This window comes from Cyprinodon tularosa, unplaced genomic scaffold (genome assembly GCF_016077235.1).
Source record: "Cyprinodon tularosa strain WSP-4 unplaced genomic scaffold, ASM1607723v1 ctg1105, whole genome shotgun sequence".
NCBI classification, from domain to species: domain Eukaryota; kingdom Metazoa; phylum Chordata; class Actinopteri; order Cyprinodontiformes; family Cyprinodontidae; genus Cyprinodon; species Cyprinodon tularosa.
In genome coordinates this window covers 113,275-130,499 of record NW_024037900.1, presented here as the reverse complement: position 1 = coordinate 130,499, position 17,225 = coordinate 113,275, and the positions used below count along the sequence as shown (strand labels likewise).

Here is a 17,225-nt window from a genome sequence, read left to right as displayed (position 1 = left end):
TAATTCAATGCTTATTTATTTATTGAGCATGTATTTATTTTGTATTTATTTTTATATTATGGGAGAGCTGTTCCTCCATACCTAAAAAAATCTTATCTCTGCAAATAAGCCTTAAAACAGATATATGTAAACATCCTGTCTGGTAAATTAGGCCATGAAAATACAATATCTAAGTTTGGCTACTGCTCTCTAATGAGAATATCTTAGTGGCCCTCATCAGATTGAACTATCTGGAAATTAAAGGCGCCAATAAAGTTAAAGCTGATATATTTTTCTCATTTTTATTTTAAAAAATTGACTGCAGTTGCTTGTTTTTATGAGTGTTTGGCTATGTAAAACAAATGGCTAGTCTTGGCCACATGAGCTCTCTATGGCCAAGAACCGAAATTTGATCACGTACTTTTTATCAGAGGGTTCAACAAGTTTCAAAATCTCTGAAGATAAGGCGCTCTGCTCCTGTCTCCTCCTCCATCCTGTGTCTGCGGGTGTCGTTCATTGAGTTCCACTGCCGTGCGCATGCGCATGTTTTGTAGATACAGGCAGGAGAGGCAGAATAGAGGCTCATGCGTGAATGTCCAACGAATAACTCCGATTGTTGTTTCAAAAATAGAAAACCTGGTTTCATTTCTTAGTTTTGCCCTGGATTTTGTAGTGTTTGTGGACGCTACGTCGCTACTTGATAAAAACAATAATGTCACTACTGGAAAGTTACTTGATAAATAAAGCAGTGACGCTACGGTCAAGCTACTGGAAAATGTAGTTAAACTAATAGCTTCGCTACATGTAGCGGCGCTACTGCCCATCACTGTATACCAGTTATTAAATAAACGCTTGTCAGCAGATTGATGAATATGTTTAAATATCAAATTTTATATTTATTTGTAGGTTTGTAATTTATTTGTTTGTAACTTTAGTCATTTGAATTGAATAGTTAAATCTGTACAAACCCTGTAAATAACTGACTTAAATCACTACTTTCACTATCACTAATGTTGTGTTGAGAAGCCAAACTGTTGAGAAATAAATACTTTTTTGTCTAAATTGTTATCCCCTTACTGCCTGATTTTATTTGCAATTATATATATAACAAAACATAATACAGGTAAAAAATCTAAATATAAAAAGGAAAAAATAAGTTAAATAGTGGATCTAGATCAAGTACAATTTATATTCTAATAAATCATGTAATAAAGATAATGAAAAAAAGATAGATGACTGAATAAAAGTAAATGTTTTTGTCTATTTTTTTCTACAGGTCATAACGGCATTTGCTGTCCTGCACAACATCTTCCTGGGAGCCGGTAACATCACGGCGCCAGAGGATGAGGAGGGGGAGAACGTGTTGAAAGCAGTCAGTGGTGCTCCATGGAGGGACCAGCTGTCTGCCGAGGTGTCTGCTCTGGAGGAGGGTCTACCCGACCACTTTTACATTTAGATGGCAAGTAGAATCACATTTCAGCTGTTCTTATTTCAGGGTTATGAAAACAGTTTTAGTAAAGTCATTATTTTCTCCGTCTTTTTTAGTAACATGGCAGCCGTCGATTGGGTCAGCCCTGCAAACCCTGATGGACGTTGTGGTGAACAGTGGAGAGAGGCACCCCGACCCCCCAGATGATGTCCCACTCGCAGTCAGAAGACTCCAAGCTCATCTGTGTGCTGCTCAGCCTCTGCAGCATCTAGCTCTGGTGTGTCCTCAGGGATGGAGGCAATTAGGACAGGTGGGGCAAAAGACGGCCTCTGTCCTAATACCTCATCCATGAGGACAAACCAGGGCCAGGTGACTGCAGTGGGCTTCCCTGTCCCTGGATCTTTGCATTTCTAAAGTAGAGGAAAACAATTTAAATGATATTTTCTGTAGTGTTTCTTTAAAGCTAGAAAAAAGGAATGTTTGATGATTTGGATGGATTGATGAAATTCTACAGAAAAAGACTTTGGAATGGTAACCTGGAGATTACTTTTTCAAGCTTACCCAAAGTGTAAATTAACATGAAAATAATAAATGAAAGATGTTATTTCCCTAAACACACATACATATACATACATACATACACTCCGAAGTAGGCAGCCTGCGAATTGAGACGCAGCCATTGTAACCATCATTGACATTCATAATGATGCCTTATTAGACATTGTAGAATTTGTAAATATTTTCTTAATATTAATATTTAGTGCAGTAAGCATGGTGAGACTTGTGAAAACCACTTTTCTCACTATACAATGTCGGAGAAAGAGCAAGGCAGTTATTGTTGGATCTTCTGTATTGATAAACCTGCTTGTAATTTTGTTTTATAATGCTGTACATAATTAGGATAATATAGAGTATATGCAACATATTTGTTTTTAATTTTGTTCATAATCTAAAACTGACATGTTATCGAAATGACAAATTAGATCCCGCTGTGTACTTGTTTAAATAGCACTGTGTTGGAAACAAAGCTGCTTTAGATTTTTAAATAAAGATTTCTTCACAACAATTGCTCATATCCTCATAATCTTTCAGATTGGACATATGTGGGAATGTTTGTATCGATTGTGAAAATTGAAGTGTTTAGCTTTATTGAGATAATTGAAGTTAAAGATGCTAGTATTGGAGGCCAAAAATTTCAGGAATTTTCCAAATAAGTTTGAACCACTGCTCCAATCTGGCCGATATTTTAGGGATTGAATATTTTTAGGACCCTCCATAGATCTACCAAGTTTAAAGTGTTTGGCTTTATTACTTTTAGAGATAATTGGAATCAAAGATACTATTAGAGGCCAGAAATGCAAACATTTCAGAAATTTTCCAAATAAGTTTCCTCTAGCATTGGTGTTACTGTGAGGGGGGAGGAAGGCACGACTAGAGGTGTGGATGGGTCGGGGGTTGGTGGGAGTGGCGGCGGTGGGGGGGAAAGGTCTCTGGGGGGCTGGTGGTTGAAAGTGTGTGGAGAGTTGAGGGCAGGGAGGGGACCAGTGTGAGGGGAGTCAAACCGGGTGAAGAAGCTGTTTAACTCATCTGCAAACTTGGTTTAGGCACAATGCTCTCCACACAGAAGGTCATGTAGTCAGTGATGCATTCAGTCAGGCTTTTGAACATGCTCCAGTCTGTGGTGCTGAAACAATCCCTCAGCTCCTCAGTGGCGTCATCCGACCAAACTTTCACTGACTGTGCAATTGTCCTTCTCACCAGTGGAATGTAATGGGGGGCAGGTAGACAAGGTTGTGATCTGAACGACCCAGCGGGGGGAGGGGGGCAGAGGTGTATGCATCCTTAACATTTGCATAAAAAAGGTCCAGCCTTTTATTGTTCCTGGTTGCGTGACGTATTGTTTGAGTGTGGGGAGAGTGGAGCAGAGTGAAGAAGTCTGTTCTAACAAATCTAACAATAAAGACATATTGTTTAAACATAAATCCTTATTTATTGGTTTAATAATAACATTATTTTGGTTGACCAATTATTTAACAAAGAGGGTCTTCTTTACTCTTATAAAGAGTTTCTAGAAGAATACAAAATTCCTATGTCTCCTATAGATTATGCCTAAGTCTTTGGAGCAATTTCTTCTGGTATTTGCACGTTATTTATCCTCTAAAACAAAACAAACACACATACAATATATATAAATATATATATATATATTTTTTTTTAACTCTAGTCCAGGGGCCCCCATCCTGACTCCAGCCCAGGGGCCCCCATCCTCCTAAATCCGGCCCTGCATACTGGAATACATTTGTGCAAAACATTGACTGGAAGAAGGTCTGGCTCTTACCCAACCGATGTTTGCTGACCACCAAAATTAAAGCAATATCATTTAAAAATAATTCATAAGTTTTACCCGTCTAATGATCATATTGTCAAAAAATTTAAAAAAGACATTGAAGTATTGTGGGATGGGAGTCAGTATTAGTAACGATCACGTGATTGGGACGGTACAGTATTAAACACTAACGGGAGCAGACGGGAGCAGGAGCAAACCAATAATAACAAAAAAAAACTAGGATCGATGCCAAAAAATAAAATTAAATAGAAAGAAAAAAAATTCAGTACTGGCGCGGCGCCGCCATTTTGTAGTTTTTTTTCCTTGAAGCCTACACCATAATGTGAGTCAAAAAAACTACACGACCCAAAAACCATCACTGCTTCCGGAGCGGGATGGGACAGGAGTGAAAATCCACTCCCGTCTCAGACTCTAGTCTGAAACTTGTTTACCACGCTTTGGAAACGCACAGCACGATCACGTGACCAAACTCCCGCGGCAGATAATAAAGTCTTAAACTCACTGCGAGTAATTCCTCATCTGGGCTGCATATCTGCTGCTTCACGTGAACATGAGCCGAGCCGCACCATCTCTCATTCACAAACACCGCCAGACCATGACACATATAATATGGAATAGGGTAAATACAATTATAAAAATATCTAAACACTGTGGCTATAAGGCATGCAATATAATATACCTATATATACAGTAAGATAAAAATGAAGAATGATAATCCCTATGGTCTAATGTGATAAAAAAAGTGATTTAAAAAAAGATTTGAAAAATATTTGTCCATAGGTGGGATCGAACCCTCAACCTTCAAAGCTGCACACTACTCCATCTAACCTCTACACCAACAGCCCGGAACATGTAAAGCCCATCCCAGTTTGCTAATTGACCTATCTACTTCTGACTCATGGGACGCCGAAATGGACTCAGACTTCCACCTAGTGGCTATAGTAGTCACATGTTTTTCACACAATATGTGAAATACGCGGAGCGTGAGTGAAGTGTCCATTTCCAACCAGCGCCCACTGTAAAGCTTGTTCTTGCAAGGCTACTATTAGCCGCTATTAGCCGTAGCTTAGGCTAGGCTGCTATTAGCCGTAGCTTAGGCTAGGCTGCTTTTAGCTTAGCAGGCAGTAATCGAACATATATTTACCGCTAGCATCTCTTCTTTGAGTTCGTCTTGTTCGATGCAGAGTCGCCATCGCGTCCAAGAGGAGTTTTACCCCGAAATCCGACATACTCCGCTCCAGACCGCCTGCACAAAGCAAAGCATCCATCCTCCACTGTGGATCCAGCCGCGCCGCTCTGAGTTTCTTGGAGATCGTACAGAGCATGCGCGAGATGAACCAGGGTGTCCGCGGATCAATAAAAATAATTAAAAAATCATTCTTTTTTTTTTTTTTAAATCAAGGCCTTAATTGGCACTAAAATTATTTAAATATGTTTATCGAAGTATTTATAATTCTTTAAAGGGATAGTTCGGGATTTTTGACATGAATCTGTATGGTATCCCGATCACCAGTGTCATGCAATCACACTGACTTACCCCTGGCAGCGTCCTGTGAGCAGAGTTCTCGTCCAGTTTTGGTCAAGCCGAAAGTAGTCCGGCAGGTTTGCTAGAACCAGCGAAATAAAACGTTTCTCTTCCCAAAACATTATGTGTTCAAAAGAGTGATATTTTTGCATCCCAAAAACATTGTAGTGGAAAAAGTCGTTATCAATTGGTCCTATTTTCTCTCTGTTCGTATCAGTGCGCGCCGTCATTCAGACAGCGAGCTCAACAACAGCCAGATGCATGTCCCCCTCCGCCTAGCTCCTAGCTGGGCGGAGGGAGACATGCATCTGGCTGTTGTCAGGTTAGTAGGCCCTAGCTGTCTGAATGACGGCGCGCACTGATACGAACAGAGAGAAAATAGGACCAATTGATAACGACGTGTGACTTTTTCCACTACAATGTTTTTGGGATGCAAAAATATCACTCTTTTGAACACATAATGTTTTGGGAAGAGAAACGTTTTATTTCGCTGGGTCTAGCAAACCTGCCGGACTACTTTCGGCTTGACCAAAACTGGACGAGAACTCTGCTCACAGGACGCTGCCAGGGGTAAGTCAGTGTGATTGCATGACACTGGTGATGGGGATGCCATACAGATTCATGTCAAAAATCCCGAACTATCCCTTTAATAAAAAATGCTTATAAAAACAAATTCGTCAGATATATTATATCGCTCCAGGCGGAGAAAAAGCTAGAGGATATATATATACGTATATATGTGTGTGTGTGTGTGTGTTTACATACATACAGGAGTCATGGAACTCTGCTTGCAGCTTCTTTATACACTATATTGCCAAAAGTATTTGCTCACCCATCCAAATTATTGGAATCAGGTGTTCCAATCACTTCCATGGCCACAGGTGTATAAATTCAAGCACCTAGGCATGCAGACTGTTTTTACAAACATTTGTGAAAGAATGGGTCGCTCTCAGGAGCTCAGTGAATTCCAGCGTGGAACTGTGATAGGATGCCACCTGTGCAACAAATCCAGTCGTGAAATTTCCTCGCTCCTAAATATTCCACAGTCAACTGTCAGCTGTATTATAAGAAAATGGAAGTGTTTGGGAACGACAGCAACTCAGCCACGAAGTGGTAGGCCACGTAAACTGACGGAGCGGGGTCAGCGGATGCTGACGCGCATAGTGCGAAGAGGTCGCCAACTTTCTGCAGAGTCAATCACTACAGACCTCCAAACTTCATGTGGCCTTCAGATTAGCTCAAGAACAGTGCGCAGAGAGCTTCATGGAATGGGTTTCCATGGTCGAGCAGCTGCATCCAAGCCATACATCACCAAGTGCAATGCAAAGCGTCGGATGCGGTGGTGTAAAGCACGCCGCCACTGGACTCTAGAGCAGTGGAGACGCGTTCTCTGGAGTGACGAATCGCGCTTCTCCATCTGGCAATCTGATGGACGGGTCTGGGTTTGGCGGTTGCCAGGAGAACGGTACTTGTCTGACTGCATTGTGCCAAGTGTAAAGTTTGGTGGAGGGGGGATTATGGTGTGAGGTTGTTTTTCAGGAGCTGGGCTTGGCCCCTTAGTTCCAGTGAAAGGAACTCTGAATGCTTCAGCATACCAAGACATTTTGGACAATTCCATGCTCCCAACTTTGTGGGAACAGTTTGGAGCTGGCCCCTTCCTCTTCCAACATGACTGTGCACCAGTGCACAAAGCAAGGTCCATAAAGACATGGATGACAGAGTCTGGTGTGGATGAACTTGACTGGCCTGCACAGAGTCCTGACCTCAACCCGATAGAACACCTTTGGGATGAATTAGAGCGGAGACTGAGAGCCAGGCCTTCTCGTCCAACATCAGTGTGCGACCTCACAAATGCGCTTCTGGAAGAATGGTCAAAAATTCCCATAAACACACTCCTAAACCTTGTGGACAGCCTTCCCAGAAGAGTTGAAGCTGTTCTAGCTGCAAAGGGTGGACCGACGTCATATTGAACCCTATGGATTAGGAACGGGATGTCACTTAAGCTCATATGTGAGTCAAGGCAGGTGAGCAAATACTTTTGGCAATATAGTGTATTTCATGTACACTAATAACTTGTGTACATGGTTCTTGTTGATGGCATTAAAATCATTTCAAATAGCATTAAAATAGCATTAAATTAGAGTCACTCATTCCTGTATGAACCCTGTGAGCGCTTAATTTAATTATGACATATTAAAAAAATCTCACCATCATCCAGCATATGTTCAGTTTCTGCCCAAATATATATATATATTTTTGTAGATTTTTGTAACGGGGATAAGGATAATTCAAAACTGCTTTTTTTGAATGAACTTGTTCTCTTCTCCCAAACATCTCTTTTCATTCCTGTAATAAGAAGTTTCTTTTGAATGGATTTGATTAAAGTTTAAGTCCCTCGGTATAAAATAAATATTTTGATGGAGATGAGAAATCTGCTTCCTCGTTGGTGAATAACCAATAGTTTGGATCCAATCATTTAAATAAACGGTGTTAGTTTTTTTTTTGTATATATAAGAATTGTGCTATAATTTCTAGTCACCGATCTGTTGCTGCTATATTTTAATTTGACGAACCGGAATTTGTCGATGTTCTTTGTCCTGTTTGGTGCGATTGCAATTGCGGATCTTGACCTGGCCGGACCTTATGACCACAGTGTACCAATCTTCTGATGGCTACTTCCAACAGGATAATGCGCCATGTTATAAAGTGAATCATCTCAGACTCATTTCTTGAAACTTTTCCACTTAAGTAATTGTGAATTGAGCATATTGACAGACAACATTTTATTTTTTATCTTAAATGCAATTTTTTTTTTTTTTATAATTACTGCTCTAAAGGTATTGCTCTGTCAGCTAAAGATCTGTTTTGGTCTCTATACTTTAATTAAATAAATCAATTCAAGCTAAAATGTAAGAGGCTATACTGAGCCTGATCTCTTTCTATTCTTACCTTTTAGAAAAATGTCACTTGGAGTAAAACCCCCCCTGCAACCCTGATTTGCATTTGTATAGCTCACAGCATGTTCATTTACATGTTAAAGCCTCCCCTAGAATTCCATGGGGGGGAGGCATGGGGGGAACACTGCCTAAGAGAGTCCACGTCAATTTCTGACAATTTACGGGAGTTTTCGGTGAAGCCTGCAAATTGTCGTAAACTGCCGCTAACCTGAAGTTCCACGACAATCTACAGTGCCGCATATTGACGAAAATCCCACTTTTCATGCAGTGTGCGGACCAGTGGAATGTTTTCTTGACTGAAGTCAGAGCTGTGAGAGGCTGAGCTGTTTGACTGTAGTTTCTGATGAATCGTCGATAGAAATTTGCAAACCCCAGGAATCATTGAAGCTGTTTGCGGTTCTCGGGGGTGGGCCACTCCAAAACTGCTCTTATTTTGTCTTCAGATGGTTTCACCTGCCCGCCCTCGAGCACAAACCCTAGAAAAGTGACAGAAGGTTGGTGAAACTCACATTTCTCAGCTTTTACAAAAAGTTTATTTTGAAGCAGTCTCTGGAGAACTAGACGGACATGTTTCTTATGCTCAGACTGGTTCTTGGAATAGATCAGGATGTCATCAATGTATACAAAAACAAAAACGTTGAGGAAATCTCTGAGAACGTCGTTTACAAGGGCTTGAAAATAGGCTGGAGCATTTGTCAACCCAAAAGGCATGACCAAGTATTCAAATTGGCCAATGGGTGTCTTAAATGCCGTCTTCCATTGATCTCCCTCTCTTATTCTAAGAAGATGATATGCATTTCTTAGGTCAAGTTTAGTGAACACAGTAGCCCCTTGGACTGGTTCAAAGGCTGATGCTAGCAAAGGCAAGGGATACTTATTTTTGATGGTTATTTGATTCAGTCGAAGAGAACCATCCTTTTTCCCCACGAAAAAAAAATCAGCACCGAGAGGGGAAGAAGATGGTCGGATGATACCGGCAGCCAGTGACTCGTTTATGTATTTCTCCATCGTCTCTCTCTGAGGTTTGGAGATATTAAACAGTCTACTGCTGGGAAGGGGAGCTCCAGGTAACAGATCAATGGCGCAGTCATATGGTCTGTGAGGTGGAAGAGACATCGCACTGACCTTGCTGAAGACTGGAGCCAAATCGTGATATTCCGATGGAATGGACGAAAGGTCAGGAGGGTCCATCTCCCCCCCGCCTCTAGGAGACTGAATAGCAGGAGCTGCAGAACGGAGGCAGGAGACATTACAAGAAGCAGACCAAGACTCAATCAATGTGGCGTTCAGCCCAATTGATGTGGGGGTTGTGAAGCTCCAGCCACTCGTATCCCAGTACTAAGGATGAACATGCTGAAGGAAAGCCAAAAAAGGTTAGAGTCTCTCTGTGGTTACCAGAAATCAGGAGCTCTAACAGCCGGGTTTGATGTGTGACTTGGTGCAGCTTTTTTCCATCAATGGCAGAGACTCTGAGGGGCTTCTTCAGAGGAACAGTCTCCACCTTGAGCTGTTGAACCAGGTTAGCATCAATTAGATTTCTCTCACATCCAGAATCTATAAAGGCTGAAAGAGTTAGAGTTTGATAAGAGGAGAACAGAGTTGCAGGTAACAGGAGGTGAGGAGATTTTCCAGATTGTAGATGGTCCGTCAGACTCCTCACATCCCCTGACGGACCCCGGCTTTTGACTTAGCTGGGCACGAGGAAATGAAATGGCCGGGCTCACCACAGTAAAGACACAATTTCCCTTGGAACCTTCGCTGTCTCTCTTCATTGGAAAGCCTAGTATGGCCAATTTGTATGGGTTCAACCTCGGGTCTTTCTGTGGACGAGGAGACAAAGTGAGTGCATGAACAGGGGCGAATACAGACTGATTCTTAGTTCTAGGTCTGGTACTGGACTCTGGGGATTCAGAAAAAACAGATGTGTAGTTAGATGCGGAGGCAGTAGCAGAAAAAACATGGCTTCCTTGCCTTGATCTGGTTCTAGTTCGAAGTCTGTTATCCAGCCGAATGGTTAACTTGATTAAATCCTTCAAACTAGCTGGTTCGTCAACTGTAGCAAGTTCGTCGTTGATGTCTTCATTTAAGGCCTTAAAATAAGCACTCTTAAGCGGACACTCATTCCAACCAGAAGCGGCGGCTTTGACTCGGAAGTCAATAGAAAAATCTGCCACCGTCTGACTTCCTTGTTTTAATCTGAGCAGAGCTCGGGAATCAATAGATTTGTCTGAATCTTGGTTAAAGACCTGAGAGAATTCAGTTATGAATTCGGAAAATGTGCAGAGAAAACTGGATTCAGAAGAAAATTTTGCCTCCGCCCATTCTAGGGCTCGACCTGAAAGTTGAGACAAAATGAAGGCTATTTTTCTCTTGTCATTAGAGAAACTGGTAGGCGAATGTTCAAAAAGTAATCTGCATTGGAACAAAAATCCTTTGCATTTATTTGGGGTACCTGAGAATCTCTCTGGAAGAGACGGACGGAATTCCGGAAGTGACGTCACAGAATCTGACCTTTGAGGCGGACGTGGCTCTGGAAACGGATGTTGAGCAGGTGCTGCATTAGCATTTCTCTCGTAGCCTGCAAAATCCTAAAAAACTTGAGTTTGATGTTCCAGGCGTGTGTTTAACTCACGGAGGGCTAGAGCGTGTCCTTGAATCTGCGCAGCTTGCTCCTCGATTAACCTCCGGAGGTGGTCTGCTGGGTTTTTATTTGTGGCCAGAGTGTTCTGTCATGTTGGGTATGGGGATCAAACTTAAATGCAGAACACACCACGGAGACAGGGGTAAAAGTTTATTTTGTTTGTTTATTTATTTGGATCCCCATTAGCTGTCGGTAATTTGACAGCTACTCTTCCTGGGGTCCCTTTAAAATTATACAGATACACAAAACAAATCAAATGATCACATCATAAGAACCACGATACATTTCAAATTATATCACATTACAGTACAATATGTTACACAAATATTCATATATTATGGCTATCAACAAAGTGTTTTTTTTTTAAGTGTTTTAAATGCACCTTTCGTAGTAGCAGTCGAGATGTTATGAGGCAGTTTGTTCCACAGAGTGACAGCTCTGAACAACACAGACCTGCACACTGCTCCTGTTCTCGGAATGGGTCGAGTCAAATGACCAGAAGCTGCCTGCCTGGTTGAATAATTGTGCTCATTTCTCACATAATGTAACAAACTGAACAAAAGAGAAGGTTTTCCACAAACAATAATATTCCTCAGGAAACACAAAACATTACATTTTAGTCTCTCCTCTACTCTGAGCCACAGCACTAACGATTTAACCACCAAAATTCTTGAGGCTGAGGTCATGAAAGATCTAAATCTTTTAATACAAGACATATTTCTTCCCATATTTTTCACCATCATATCTACATGTTTTTCCCAGGATAGCTGCTCATCAAATGTTACTCCAAGTAGTTTCACCTCTTGAACCTGTTCTATGTCCATATCCTTTAGTACAATATCAAGTTTATCATCACATTTTTTATACCTAGCTTTAAATAACATACACTTTGTCTTTGAAACATTCAAGGTTAGTCTGTTCTCATTAATCCAGGCAAGAAGCACCTGCAAATTCAACTGCAGTGTTTCTTTTAACTCTGATATCTTTGTTGCTGCAAAGTAAAGTGTAGAATCATCTGCATAAAGAGTTATGTTGCACCTTTTTAGGAAAAATGGCATGTCATTAATAAAAATTGAGAAAAGCAATGGTCCTAGGCAACTGCCTTGTGGTACACCACACTGCATTTGTTGAGGTGATGAGAAGCTTCCATTAAAAAACACACATTGTGATCTAGATGTTAAATAGTTTTGTATCCATTTCAGAGGAGTGGCACCAAATCTGTATGCCGATAAATTTTCAAGTAACATTTGATGATGCACTAAATCAAATGCAGCACTAAAATCCAAAAACACTGCACCAACTATCAGTTTTTTGTCTATGCTAGACAACCAATTCTCCGTCATTTCTGTAAGGGCTGTACATGTCGAGTGATTTTCCCTATATGCATGCTGTGATTCAAAAATCAATTTGTTACAGTTTAAATATGTTGAAATCTGTCCAAAAACAACCTTTTCCAGCAATTTACTAAGTATAGGCAGAATACTAATGGGCCTACTATTGACTGCAGAGAGGCTAACATTGGTAGTTTTTGAAAGAGGAAGTATTTTAGCAGATTTCCACATTTGAGGGAAGACCCCTTCTGTCAAGCTTAGATTAAACAAATGGCAGACTGGTGAAGCTATCACACTTGCAGCCATTTTCAGTAATCTGCCATCAATCTCATCCATTCCTGATGGTTTGTTTTCATGTAAACTTAGAAGCAAACTTTTAACTTTATCTGTGCTTAACAATTTAAATGTGAAATGACAGTTTTTATTCTTAACAATCAAATCATTGATTATTTGAGATGAAGTGCCCAGATTGCTGTAACACTTTGTGTCATTCATTAACTTATATATTTTATCATAATAATATTTACCAAAATGGTCTGCAATATCTTTACCTTTTAAAAAAAAAGTCCATTCACTTCTAAAAATGCTGGTGTCTTAATTTTGCTTCTGCCCATTAATTCATTCAAGGTATTCCACAGTTGTTTACCATCATTTTTCTTTTGATCTATCGACTTTCTATAATAATCCCTTTTTTTCTTTCTATTGAGCATAGTCACTTTATTTCTCTCTTTACAATAAGCTTCCCATTTCACAGGAAATGCCACTTTGCCTAAAACACAGGCTTCTTTTTTCAGGGAGTCTCTATGTGCCATGCTCTGTCTAAGCTCATCATCAATCCATGGGGCTTTGTTTGCTCTTACTGTAAGCCTTTTAAGTGGTGCATGCTTACTTACTACTGAGAGAAACAAATCACTGCAAAATCCACATCTTTTGTACATAGCACAAGGCTCCAATCTATCTCCTCCAAATCACTGATTAATTCCTCCACCTTAAAATTTTTATAACTTCTTCTAAGTATTATTTTTGGCCCACTTTTTGGCGCTTTACATTTTCTGGCTAAAGCCACTATATTGTGATCTGAAAAACCAACTGGAAAAGAAACTACCTGAGAGCAACTAGAGCTATGGTTTGTGAATATGTGATCAATGCATGTTGAGGACATATGCCCAGATTCATTACAGAATATTCTAGTTGGTTGTTTGACAATCTGTTTAAGATTACAGATTCTTAATGTGCTTTTTAGCTTTTTCTTAAGATGACAAGTTTTAGAGAGCCAGTCAATATTACAATCTGCCAACACATACATCTCATAACCCAAATTAGACATGTTTTACAGAATAGAGCACATTTCATCAACATACAGTGCACTCGAATTTGGCGGCCTATAGATGCATCCAACAATAATTGGTCGACAAAAAGGAATATTTACTTCTAAGCATAAACATTCAACCGTAGGAACCATTAGGTCCGTCCTAATCTTAGCAGGGATTTGGCTTTGTATGTAAAAAGCAACTCCACCTCCGAAGAGATTTCGATCACATCTATAAATATTGTAGTCAGATATAGCCACACAATTATCAACAATTGTCTGATCCAAATGGGTCTCCGATACAGCCATAATATTTATTCTTTCCTTTTGAACATAACTGTATAATTCATGTACTTTGTTTCTTAAGCTCCTTACATTAATATGAGCAATTCTCACACCTTTTTTAGGTAGATTTAGATCCATGAGTTTGTTTGAGGTACATTATAGCATATTTAACAATGTGATGCCATCATATTGCATGTTTCCACCTTCAATCCCTGCTTTTGGGTTTAACAATCAAGCGATCATAACTGATGACTGCATAGTCACCTCTCGCTCTTGCCTCTCTTAGAGCAGGTAACAACTCTGCTGTCTTCTTCCTCACTCTCTCTGAAAAGTCCTCATTAATGTATATGGAGGAGTTTTTCAGCTGGGCTCTTGCTCGCGCCATGATCAGCTGTTTGTCTTTAAAGCGCAGCAGATTTACCGCTATGGATCTGGGTCTATCATTTTCACCCCTGAACCTTCCATTTCTGTGAGCACGCTCAATCTCTACTGGGGCCTCCATTTTCAGTTGTTCAGTGAATAACTTTTTGACTTTGATTTCAGTGTCCTCCCAGGTCTCTTCAGGCTTATCTGGACCCAGTCCTGTGATCACAATGTTGTTTCTCCTAGACTGATTCTCCAAGTAGTCTATTTTTTCATCATAGGCCTTGACAGACATTTCAGACTTAAAACTCTTCAGCTCCTTGTTCACTACTTCCAAATCAGTCTTTTGAATTTGTGTTTGCTTTTTTACGTCATCAATGTCTTTCTGTGAGTAGTTTAAACTCACTTTATTTCCTGCACCTCTCCCACAAGTGAATCCACCCTTTTGTTCACAGAGTCCAGGATCATTTGACAAAAGCCACTGAAGGCCTTCTCCTGCCTCTTCAACAGCTCCTCATAATGATCCTTTTGTTGCTCCAGCATAAGCTTAACTGCCTCCATTGTCACATATTCAGCTTCCTCTGTGTTGTTCAACAGTTTATTTGAAAAGCACAAAACAATATCAAATACTGATTCTGGTCTGGAATGACTTCAAAAGGGTTTCTCTGTAGAGAAGGGATAATTAGGTTAGCCAGAGGTCTGGGGAATCTTGACACAGTCAGATACTGATCTGTACCTGGAGAGATTCAGACTGACGCAGTGAGAGAGGGAACCAGTTGGGTCCAGAGCTTGAGGGTTCTGCAGAGAGCTAGCAGCGGCAGAGCTTGACTACAGACCTGAGTTCAGACTTTCAGTTATCAGCCAAGGTTCTCTCCTGAGAACAGGAACAAACTCAGCTTGAGGTTCTTCAGGTTTGGCTGTCAGGGCAGGCAGGAAGGCCTAGGAAGCAGAGAAGACAAAAACAGGTTAGGGATCAGAATACTCCTCTGAGTCTCAGATCAGCAGGCTTGGCTCAGGTTCTGCTAACCATAACTGGCAACACTCTGGCACTGAAGACAGGTCTGGCCGCTGCTTAAGTAGTTGGTCTCCTGATGAGAGGATGAGCCTCAGGTGTGCAGGTGACTCAGCTCAGGAGACCCAGGACGCCCTCTGCTGGAGAAAGGTGGCAGAACTCCAGATCCCAACAATCACTTCCTGCCCATTCTGTCTTGTTTAACAGAGAAATAAAACATTTATTCTCTTGAAGCTTTTAAAAACCAAAATTACCCTTTAATTTTTCTTAAACAAGCAACATATCAAGTAACAACAGCTTTCATATCCAGATAGGGTTATTGTTTGTGAGTTAGCCAGCTGACCACAGGTAGTTAGCTTGATTTAATGGGGACTATCAGTCAGCGGTGGATCCTGCTCACCTTCCAAAACATCTTTAATCTGTCCAGAAATAAATTTCCTGGAGGAAACTGTTAAACTGAAACCCTCTAGCTCTTTATATTAGACTTTCGCTGGGTAGTTTGAGTGCAGCTGCTAGCTTGTCTCTTTGGTTAGCTCGCTGTGAAGACTTTTATTAAAGACAACATCTGAGGAGGAGAGCGGAGACAAACACAGAGCGCACAAACTGCGCTGTTAAAAACCTTACCTCATGCGATATGTTCACAGTTAACGCCTAGGTAGAGTTTTCTCTTTTCCACTCCTGATTTGACAACAACAAACACCAAACATACACTGTCAGGACCCAGGGCCGTGCAAAACATATTGCGCAAACTCAGATCGCTAGGAATCCTGGGAAATGTAGTACTCAATCCATAAAGTTGGAGGAGCGTTGGCTCGTGCTCTTTCCCACTTTCCTTTAAGGCTAACATACTATAGAGTTGTAGATAAAGTCCAATCCAATCCAACTTTATTTATAAAGCACTTTGAAATTTCTTAATTGACCTAAGCGCTGTACAGTGAAACAACATAACACCATTACACAGTCTCAAAAAACATACAAGCACAAAAGACTAAATTAATCAGAACTATAAAATCTATAACATAAAATAGTAATTGGCCAAGGCCAAGAGAGTTAAAGTGGCAGAGATGCAGTTTGTTTGGGTTTCAGCCATAAGCGTCGTTAGACCTATTTAAGGGTGGCTTCAGTCACCCTTTCTTTGGCATTAGCCACCCTATAATTATTTTGCGATTTTAAAAAAAATATTTTTTTTTTCTTTATTTATTTTTTCCTCATATTTTCCCAAAACAAATGCAGTAAAGCACCGAATAAAAGCCATAAAGAAGACAAGTTAATCTGAACAATCATAGGCGTAACTTCCTTAAGGACTGGTGTGGACATGTCCCCACCAATATTTTGTACACGTATTTTGCTTTCGGTGCTGTGTATATCTGATTAAAACCCCATTCATGCCGCTCCTCAGAAAGAAAATAAAAAAAGTTCTCCCCGCTGCTCACCGTCCACAAACCCCGACAAAAACTCAGAAAAAAGAATCTGTTGCCTCTCGCTTTCTCCCCATCACCCCCCTCCAACCTCTCCCCATAACATTTGAATTGAAGATATCCGCGGGTCGGGTTCGGTAGTCATCCTAACGGGTTCGGGCGGGTGCGGGTTGGTAAAACTCGACCCATGCAGGTCTCTAAGCTACACTACATTCAGTATCGTTGCCATAGAAACAGACAACAGCGCCAATATATCAGAATTATACTAAAACACACGCAAATAATTTCCCACATAAAAAACAGGACTTTCAGTCCATTACAGTTTTCCGTTTTTAGAGGGTTGTTTATTTTGCGTTTATTAAGTGATGGCTGTGGTATATTAGCTTTCACTGCTATAAGCTTTCGCAGCAGTGATTGATTAATTTAAACACCTGCTCTACTGATGGTCTGTCGGAGTTGGTGTTTAGGTTGAACATAAAGAACACCTTTTATTTGAAGCTTCTTGTAGCTACTGTTTTAATCCCGGCTTTACTTAAAACTTTCTCCTGACTTTGATAGTGTTGTGTTGCCACGTACATTTAAGATTTAGCGTGTTAAGTTGACAACTCATGAGCAAGCTGCTTTTTGCA

The 17,225-nt window shown here is 40.6% G+C and overlaps 1 long non-coding RNA gene and 1 pseudogene across 1 annotated transcript; one reads left to right on the top strand and one right to left on the bottom strand.

The window, feature by feature from the left end:
* LOC119791753 overlaps nucleotides 1-17,225 on the top strand; it is an 88,419-nt pseudogene that overhangs the window by 61,783 nt on the left and 9,411 nt on the right.
* On the bottom strand, nucleotides 12,137-15,899 carry LOC119791762. Its single transcript, XR_005281899.1, has 4 exons — nucleotides 15,803-15,899; nucleotides 15,194-15,373; nucleotides 14,903-15,105; nucleotides 12,137-14,831 (listed from the first exon to the last, which is right to left on the bottom strand). It is a non-coding gene; the product is annotated as an uncharacterized LOC119791762 (long non-coding RNA).